At 41.4% G+C, this 10603-nt stretch overlaps 1 long non-coding RNA gene across 1 annotated transcript; it reads left to right on the top strand.

The window, feature by feature from the left end:
* The first annotated feature begins 2182 nt into the window (after window positions 1-2182).
* LOC118102746 lies at window positions 2183-4436 on the top strand. Its single transcript, XR_004694747.2, has 3 exons — window positions 2183-3468; window positions 3623-3759; window positions 3914-4436. It is a non-coding gene; the product is annotated as an uncharacterized LOC118102746 (long non-coding RNA).
* Window positions 4437-10603: the final 6167 nt, after the last annotated feature.

Genomic DNA, 10603 nt, shown 5'->3' with positions numbered 1-10603 from the left:
CACTGTGAACCCAAGAGCAAGACAGGCTTCATCTTTTCAACTTGGATGTTACACTGTGTCTTGTTTGTCACTGAGCTTCACGTGAACGAGCTCTGATCTGTGTCTCTGAGCGAGTGAGTGGGGGCGGGGCCCCGGGGCCTGTGTGTGTGTGTGTGTGTGCTGTCTGGGAGCGCGCACACACACACACATTCGCCCGCTCCTGGTATTTCATGCTGGCCTGATACGATGATGATTTAACAAATTAACGTGACGTTCCCTCACGTTCACATTCAACATATGAAACATATCGAGTTCCCTGTTCGCGAAAAATATGCGCGACATGCACAACACTGCAGAGGGTTAGGTAAGAGCCGCCGTTAAAAAGATGCGGACATTAGTTCCGCCTCACATTTCCCCTTCCCGGTCGCGCCCCACAGTTTGAGAATCACTCGTCTAAATGTGACATGACGTGACTGCGGTCAAGCCAGCCGACACTCGCGTCTCTGTGGTCAAATCAGCCGACACAGAAATTCCACTGCACTCATATACTGACATTTATGGTAAACCCATACAAACCGCCCAGAACGGGAAGCGAGCGACGGAGTACTCGAAGTTAGAGGAAGAACATCCGGTTTTCAAAATAAACTGTTGACATGGAGCATAATGCAAAATTGAAAATGAAATGTATTGGATTATATTCACAAGAAGTATATATCGTCTTACCTGTGTCATTTTTATGAATAGCATTTTGACTGTATCAATAAAGAGATTTTACAAAATAAAAGTCACACATTTTTAACTTCAAGTAGCTAATTTCTGGATATTTCAAAGTACTATAAAAACACTTTGTTCAATAATTCCAGAGTGAGACTGATATGCCTGTGTTCAGGACCTCTCTGACTATCCACATAATGAATATCAAACATTTTTACTGCATAGATTAAGAGATTTTTCAAAGTAAAGTCCAACATTTCCACTGTGGAATTGATCATTTCTGGATATTTCAAATTACTATAAAAACACTTTGCTCAATAATTCCAGAGAGAGACTGATATGCCTGTGTTCAGGACCTCTCTGACTATCCACATACTGAATATCAAACATTTTTACTGTATAAATTAAGAGATTTTTCAAAGTAAAGTCCAACATGTGTACAATCAAATCGGTTCATTTCTGGATATTTCAAAGTACTATAAAAACACTTTGCTCAATAATTCCAGAGTGAAACTGATATGCCTGTGTTCAGGACCTCTCAGACTACCCACATAATGAATATCAAACATTTTTACTGTATAAATTAAGAGATTTTTCAAAGTAAAGTCCAACATGTGTACAATCAAATCGGTTCATTTCTGGATATTTCAAATTACTATAAAAACACTTTGCTCAATAATTCCAGAGAGAGACTGATATGCCTGTGTTCAGGACCTCTCTGACTATCCACATAATGGATATCAAACAGTTTTACTGTATAGATTAAGAGATTTTTCAAAGTAAAGTCCAACATTTCCACTGTGGAATCGGTTCATCTCTGGATATTTCAAAGTACTATAAAAACACTTTGCTCAATAATTCCAGAGAGAGACTGATATGCCTGTGTTCAGGACCTCCCAGACTACCCACATACTGAATATCAAACATTTTTACTGTATAAATTAAGAGATTTTACAAAGTAAAGTCCAACATGTGTACAATCAAATCGGTTCATTTCTGGATATTTCAAAGTACTATAAAAACACTTTGCTCAATAATTCCAGAGTGAGACTGATATGCCTGTGTTCAGGACCTCTCTGACTATCCACATAATGAATATCAAACATTTTTACTGTATAGATTAAGAGATTTTTCAAAGTAAAGTCCAACATGTGTACAATCAAATCGGTTCATTTCTGGATATTTCAAATTACTATAAAAACACTTTGCTCAATAATTCCAGAGAGAGACTGATATGCCTGTGTTCAGGAGCTCTCTGACTATCCACATACTGAATATCAAACATTTTTACTGTATAGATTAAGAGATTTTACAAAGTAAAGTCCAACATGTGTACAATCAAATTGGTTCATTTCTGGATATTTCAAAGTACTATAAAAACACTTTGCTCAATAATTCCAGAGAGAGACTGATATGCCTGTGTTCAGGACCTCTCTGACTATCCACATAATGGATATCAAACATTTTTACTGAATAAATTAAGAGATTTTTCAAAGTAAAGTCCAACATGTGTACAATCAAATTGGTTCATTTCCGGATATTTGAAGTGCTTAGTGTTTAGTACATAATCCAACTAGTATTGAAGGAAATGCTGGAGATAACCCTGCAGCTCCGCCTTATAGCGGACACACAGCGCGTGTTAACAACAAACAACCGACAGACAGCTGATCTGCGGCGCAACCGCAGTCAGTGAGTCCAAAGAGTTGGTTCCTAATTTAATTAACGAACAGTTTAAAGTTAAATCGACGGTCCAAAGCAGTTTTCTCAAGTCAAGGATGATATCTGTCTCTGCTTCCCTCTGTGTGTCTGTGTCCGATGATGGCGAGGTTAAATTCACTTCTGAGGTGTCACAGCCACACTGTAACGAATTGCTGTAAGAAAACGGCAAAATTCTGACAGTAACATTCTGTTTTCCATTAAAACGGCACTGTGCTGTAGAAAACAATGCATTCTGGGAAATATTTATGAGCAGCTTGCTGTTTTCCTTAAAACATTGTAATATACTGTAAACAGCATTGCATTCTGGGGGTGATGTCAGAATCAACGGCAGAGAGGTCCTGCACAAACGGAATGCTACTATATTTGTAGAAGACACATGTTGAACACAAAGTCGTGAAGCCAACTCTGGACCTTTTTTCGAGGATTATCCATCTGAATCCTGCATTTTATCAGCAAGTCTTCGGTAAGTTGAAATAAACTTTATCTGCCTTGCATTTTTTGCTTACTTTTGCTGTCTTTTAAACAAACTCAGACTGATTTAGAACTGTAACTTAGCTAGCTTGTATGTGGTCCTCTGAATTAGCTATGCAGTGACATGTGAGTACAGCAGTAAAACTACTTTTTAAATTATTATTTTGTAGGTTCGGCCAATACTAAATAGTATTTAAAAGTTAATCTTAATGGGTTTTCGTATGGTCAGTTGGTTTGCAGCTAGGAGCATTATTGTGAGTTTGTCTTCTTCTGTAAATTTTCAACTCCACTACAGCTTTGATAATGTTACATCTTATTAGGTATTAAACTTGAACTAATAGTGTGTGATATTAGTATGTTGTCCAGCTGCTGAAGGAACCATTTTACAAAGAATTCAGATGGACTCATTCGTCTAGTTTGTTTCTCTTCTCGTTTCATTTATACTGCAATGAATTGTTGCCATCTTAATCCTCATCTAAAGCTAATATTCTCACCACAGAGAATGTCTGTGCTTTACAGCAATCTTCCACAGTGGTGGTGAAAGGACACTCAACCTACTTTTGACTCCTCCTCTAGTGTTGCTCGGTATGTATTCAGAACATATCTTATATTGCATATCAGATTGGTTTTTTTGTAAGTTATCTGTATTAATAATAAATAAAGCATGCATTTTCTTCCCATTAGAGATGTTTGCAAAAGTCAAGATGCTTTTTGAGATGAGTCTTGATTCATGTTTCAGGTGGAAAAGAGCCTGCGACAGCTGGATACTGGATGATCAGCCTTCAGGATCACATGTGGGGGCATCCACCCAACCTTTGTGACAGGGCCTGCTGTTTACAGTGTTCACATCTTTAACTGGGAAGCTGCCTGTACAAGGTAAGACTTGTGCTGCCTATCTGACATTTTCTCTTTTATTTCACATTTTTCACATTTATTTTCAACCCTAACTTCATAAACACTTGTATAGACATCATATATCATAGGCTTTATTTCTATCCAACCTCTAATCTCAGATTCCTGTGTTTTGTAGATGCTTCTTTTGAATCAACCCAGAAAGAGGAACAAGAGCCGTTTGGGGGACTCGTCTCCAAGAGGACAGGGAGAGTCATTCAGAAGAAATCTGTCTCAATCAACCTTGTAGACTTTGAGTGGAGTTTCATAGTTCAGTGAGAGCTCTCTCCCCAGGTTATTTGTCAATTTTTCTCTTTAATTTTGTACATGTTATCATATTCTTGTTCTCCTGTCCACTAAATATGAATTATTTCAGGTGACTGTGTATAAAACAGTCAGTAACTGAGCAGACCCTATATCCTCCGCTTTATTTCTCTCCGTTAGAAATTCGGATCAGTTATTGGATGTCTTTACTTCATGAATGTCACTTGTTGATCTTCCATGCAATCAAGTTGCAGAGCTCCCACCGTCAGATACGACGAGACGATACCTCAGAAACCATGTTCTGATGACAGTGTTCAGAGGACAATGTATCCTGCCATTGTGTTGTTAAATTGATTTTGTAAAATCTCTTAATTTATACAGTAAAAATGTTTGATATCCATTATGTGGATAGTCAGAGAGGTCCTGAACACAGGCATATCAGTCTCACTCTGGAATTATTGAACAAAGTGTTTTTATAGTACTTTGAAATATCCAGAAATGAACCAATTTGATTGTACACATGTTGGACTTTACTTTGTAAAATCTCTTAATTTATACAGTAAAAATGTTTGATATTCAGTATGTGGGTAGTCTGGGAGGTCCTGAACACAGGCATATCAGTCTCTCTCTGGAATTATTGAGCAAAGTGTTTTTATAGTACTTTGAAATATCCAGAAATGATCGATTCCACAGTGGAAATGTTGGACTTTACTTTGAAAAATCTCTTAATCTATACAGTAAAAATGTTTGATATCCATTATGTGGATAGTCAGAGAGGTCCTGAACACAGGCATATCAGTCTCACTCTGGAATTATTGAACAAAGTGTTTTTATAGTACTTTGAAATATCCAGAAATGAACCAATTTGATTGTACACATGTTGGACTTTACTTTGTAAAATCTCTTAATTTATACAGTAAAAATGTTTGATATCCATTATGTGGATAGTCTGAGAGGTCCTGAACACAGGCATATCAGTCTCTCTCTGGAATTATTGAGCAAAGTGTTTTTATAGTACTTTGAAATATCCAGAAATGAACTGATTTGATTGTACACATGTTGGACTTTACTTTGAAAAATCTCTTAATCTATACAGTAAAAATGTTTGATATTCAGTATGTGGGTAGTCAGAGAGGTCCTGAACACAGGCATATCAGTCTCTCTCTGGAATTATTGAGCAAAGTCTTTTCATAGTACTTTAAAATATCCAGACATTAGCTACTTGAAGCTAAAAATGTGTGACTTTTATTTTGTAAAATATCTTAATTGATACAGTCAAAATGCTATTCATAAAAATGACACAGGTAAGACGATATATACTTCTTGTGAATATAATCCAATAAATTTATTTTTCAATTATGCATTTTGTATAGGCTCCATGTGAACAGTTTATTTTGAAAACCGGACGTAGGCCCACATGTGTTCTTCCTCTAACTTCGAGTACTCCGTTGCCGTTCTGGGCGGTTTGTATGGGTTTACCATAAATGTCAGTATATGAGTGCAGTTGAATTTCCGTGTCGGCTGATTTGACCACAGAGGCGCGAGTGTCGGCTGGCTTGACCGCAGTCATGACGTGGCAGAGTTCTGCAGATGGAGTCACACATTCAGCTCCAACACGAAATATAACAACCTTCAAATCACAGGAGGAAACATGGGTTTGAGCTCAGGCTTCATTTGATGGAGTTGGGCAGTTTGGGAGTTTTACACATTTTAACAAACTATTGACGGATCAGACCAATCGCAAGGAAACACGTCTTCATCGTGTTCACATGATGAAGACGAGTTTGATTCCAGAGTTTCTGAGGCTCATTTAAACATCATGAAAACTAACATTGTACGGCTCAGTCCCAGGAGACGCTCACAGTCAGGACTCAGTGTTAAAGTGAACATCTGGATTCAGGATCCCACACCGTCCATTATTAACTAAATACATGATCCTAAGTTTGTCATCGACATCATAACCATCACAATAAAACATGAACTGTGAACCAGTTCATCTTCATGGGTATGAACTGGACTTTGAACTGGGTGGTTTCATGTGTGAACTGGTTCAACAGGGAGGAGGAGCCTGAGAACAGGGAAGTGTCAGACTCCATTTTCACCTGGATGAGCAGAAGGAAGAAAAGTGAGCAGGTGAGTGTGAACACAACTTTCTGAAAGTTTTACTGTCACACTCTCACACCTGCTGTTAACATCCGTCTGCTGATCACACCACTCTAAGTTGGTCAGTTCACACCTGGTGACAGACGTAGTTTCATGTGATCGGATCCCCAGAGACAGATGTGAACAGCAGGTCTGGAACAAAGAGCCTTCAAAGGACTAATTCACAGAGTTAACTCACAGTTTCACTTTTTATCTTCATCACATCTGTTCATCAAGTGTTTAATAACAGAACGTGTTTTCACAATCATACGTTACAGCAGTGGTCACCAACCAGTGGAGAGTCTTCACTGTGGATCCCAGTAAAGCTCTGGACTCACTGGCTGAGGTGTGAGGAACATCGACCTGCAGAGCCAGGTACACACACACACACACACACACACACACACACACACACACACACACACACACACACACACACACACACACACACACACACACACCTTTATACTGGTTTTGTGTGAGTTTTAAAGTGAATATAAAGTTGAAGAGCTTGTGTTTGACCTTCATTTGGGCACAAAGCCATAGAACTGGGTGGAGATACAGAGTGCTGCTTCAAGCTGCTGACTGATGTGCTCTCAGTGTTACTGTCTATAAAGTTCTGTAATTCATTTCCAGCCTTTATGACGTGAACATGATACTAGATGTTGAGTTCCCTTCTCTTAGTGGCAGAAGTTGAAGAGTTTTATGAACTTTACAAGCTTGTATTAGTGCTTTAATGTAGTTAGTTGGTCTCCAGAGTGTAGATCAGGAAATGCTCAAGTTGCAAAAATACTTTTTTATTCAACGTTTGTTTGTAAACTATGCAGGTTTATTGGTGGATTTACAAAGCGACATAAACCAATATTACATGAAAGGGAACTTATTATTGTACTTGTACAATAGTACACCTCCATACCTGATTGGCGGTACCTAAAAATATATTAATATTATTAAATGAGAGAGACAGAGAGAGAAGACAGAGGGCAGAGAGAGAGAGACAGAGAGAGAGGAGAGAGAGAAAGAAAGCAGAGAGAGAGAGAGAGAGAGAGAGAGAGGGCAGAGAGAGAGAGAGAGAGAGAGAGGGAGAGAGAGAGAGAGAGAGGGAGAGAGAGAGAGAGACAGAGAGAGACGGGAGAGAGACAGAGAGAGAGAGAGAGAGAGAGAGAGAGAGAGAGGAGAGAGACAGGAGAGAGAGAGAGAGAGACAGAGAGAGAGAGAGAGGGGGCGGGAGAAGGCCTATTGTCCTTCACCTGAAGTTTTTTACTTTTAATGTAAAAGGTTTCTGATGTGATCACTGTATTTCCTTGTATATAAGTAGTCTGTGTACTCAAGATAAATACCAGTACTACAAACTATGAAACGTGCATATTTCACAATAAAAACATAAAAATAAATGAATTGATTCAGTCGACAGAAACGCTGGGTGTTTTATTTTGAAATGGGTAGGCTACAGAGTGATGCAAATATTTGTGTTTGTGACGTTTTCAACAGATAAACATTGAAGCTGGTGTGAAAGTCATTCACTGTGTTCTGCTGTAAACTGGCGCAGGACGAAGGAAACAGACCAGACCTTGAACATCTAGAAGAGCAGCGTGGCCTGAACCACAACTGAGCCGCAGCCGGCCCGGTGTAATATGGACGAGGACATTTCAGAGCAGGTTGGACCCTCACACAAAGTAAGAGACCTGCTCCAAACATGTGAAGCTCCAAACTGATCCTCAGAGAATGAACCAGTGAATGATGTGTTCTGAATAAAAACATGTTGTGTTTGCAGAGGTCAGGACCACAGACTTGAGGCAGTCTCCAGGGTCCAGCTGTGTGTCTCTGAAGAGTGACCAGTCAAAGAGCCTCTATTCTTCAGTAATGAACCTGGACCCTCACAGAGTAAGAGACTGTTTCTGTGACCTGCTCTGAAGGGATTTAGTTTCCTCTAGTGGCCCCTGCATTAGGACACAGCTTCATTGAAGTTGGTGACTAATCTCTCAGAATCACTCAAGAAGCTCAGACCTCACCAAGAACCAACTTACGCTCCTTATGAAACCCTTTGAGATTCACTAGAGACTCATTTTGATTTGGATCTGCACCAAATTCCACACTGATGACATCAGTCCTCTGAGCATGTCTGTGAAGAGGACCCCCGATCTGGTTCACAGACCACAACCTTCCACCAAGTTTGCAAGTAATCTGTCGTTTTTATAATCCCACTATAGACCTTAACACACAAACATACTGGGTGAAAACAAAACCCTCCCTTGACAGAAGTAATGACAACCTGTGACTGGGACATGTGATTATCAGGAAATGTCTTCACAGAGAGGAGGAGGAGTCATGTTTCTGAGGAGGAGCATTCGTCTGCTGTGCTTCGTGTCCAGGACGTCCTGAAGGATCAGTCTCCACCAGCTGTGGACACTGGTTCTGCAGACAGTGCATCACCTCATACTGGGACCCAGTCTGGCTCTTCAGAGCTTCCTCTGTCCCCAGTGTGGACAAAGATCAGAACAGGAGCTGGAGCTCAGACAGCCCGGTCAGAGCAGCCCTGTATGTGTCTGCTGATGTCTTCGCCTGACATCACTTGTGTGGTTTATTTTGTTTTCTTAACACAGCATCAACATTTTAACATCGTTATCAGCACAAAGTTAAAGCTTTTTTTATTTTCTGTAGTTTTCTGTATCTGATGAAAACAATCAGCAGATTCTCCAGATTCTCTGTCTCTGACATTGTTTCTTGTCTTTCAGCAGATCGTGGTCTGCAGGAGGTTTTTGGGTGAGACATAGCTCAGTCTGAGGAGGAGATGTGGTGCTGTGACTGAAGGAAGTGATGAAACCCAGGAAGGCTAGAACCCTCCTCAAGCAGGATCCACTGAGCTCTACATCACAGAGGGACAGAGTGAAGAGAGGTTAATACTCAGCATGAGGTGGGAGCGGCGAGACGGCTTCCAGAAGAAGAGCCTCCGCGACACTCCCCATCAAGTGCCACGACATCTTTAAGCCTTAACTGACCAGCAGAGCAGCATCAGAGTCGTCCTGACCAACGGGCGTCGCTGGCGTTGGAAAAACCTTCTCGGTGCAGAAGTTCACTCTGGACTGGGCAGAGGTTTAGAAAACCAAGATGTGGGTCTGCTGACTGTGCTTTCGTTCAGGGAGCTGAACCTGGTGAAAGACCAGCAGCACAGTCTTCTCACGCTGCTCCGTGTTTCCATCCAGCGTTACAGAAGCTCACGGCAGAGACGCTCGCTGTCTACTGCAAACCTTTGTTCATCTTTGATGGCCTGGATGAAAGCAGACTTCCTCTGGACTTCAACCACAGGAGCTTGTGTCTGATGTCACACAGAGGTCATCCAAAGTCAACGTGCTGCTGACAAACCTCATCAGAGGAATCTGCTTCCTCGGCTCTCGTCTGGATAACCTCCAGGCCTGCGGCTGACCAATCAGATCCCTCCTACATGTGTGGACAGGGTCACAGAGTGCGAGGCTTCACTGACGCCAGAAGGAGGTACTTCAGGAGGAGTCAGTGATGAAGAGCTGTGCAGCAAGATCATCTCACACATCAAGACGTCCAGGAGCCTCCACATCATGTGTCAAATCCCAGTCTTCTGCTGGATCAGTGCTACAGTTCTGGGCATGTGCCCCACAGACCAGAGAGGAGAGCTGCCCAAGACCCTGACCTGTACTCACTTCCTGCTGGATTTCAGACAAAGAGGAAGAACAGCAAGTACAGTGAGGACATGAGACGACTCCACAGCAGCTGTGAGGGCTGACAGGACGTTCTTTGAAACTGGGGAGGCTGGCGCTTAAACATCTGGAGGAAGGCATGTGTTCTATCAAAGAAGACCTGGGCAATTGGTCTTAATGTCACCGGGCCTCAGTGTACTCAGGATTTGTACTGAGATCTTCAGAAGAGAGTGTGTGATCTTCCAGAAATCCAGTCTACTGCTTTGTTCATCTGAGCGTTCAGGAGTTTCTGGCTGCAGTCTACATGTCCACTGTGCAAGAGGAACACAGAAGAACTCAACAACTTCTTGGGAACATATGGGAACACAGACAGTACCTCCTCCCTGGATGACCTCCTGAAAAGAATCATGAAGGAAATCCCTCACCAGTACAAATGGTCATCTGGACCTGTTGTTAAGCTTCCTTCACAGCCTCAGTCTGAGTCAACCAGAGTCTTAGGAGGCCTGCTGGGTCGGACAGAGGCAATCAGGATCATCAGAGAGTCATCAACAACCTGAAGGAGATGGAGAGTGATGACATTTCTCCTGATAGAAACATCAACATCTTCCACTGTCACGGCTAGGATGAGCGACCACTCAGTTCATCAGCAGATGAAACAGTTCTGACGTCCAGAGAACAAATCAAAGAAGCAGCTCTGTCATCCACTGCTCAGCTCTGGCCTACATGCTGCAGATGTCAGAGGAGTTCTGGAT

This window comes from Hippoglossus stenolepis, chromosome 3 (genome assembly GCF_022539355.2).
Source record: "Hippoglossus stenolepis isolate QCI-W04-F060 chromosome 3, HSTE1.2, whole genome shotgun sequence".
Taxonomy (NCBI): Eukaryota; Metazoa; Chordata; class Actinopteri; order Pleuronectiformes; family Pleuronectidae; genus Hippoglossus; species Hippoglossus stenolepis.
Note: the sequence above shows the minus strand (reverse complement) of the source record. Positions and strands in the feature narration are given on the sequence as shown.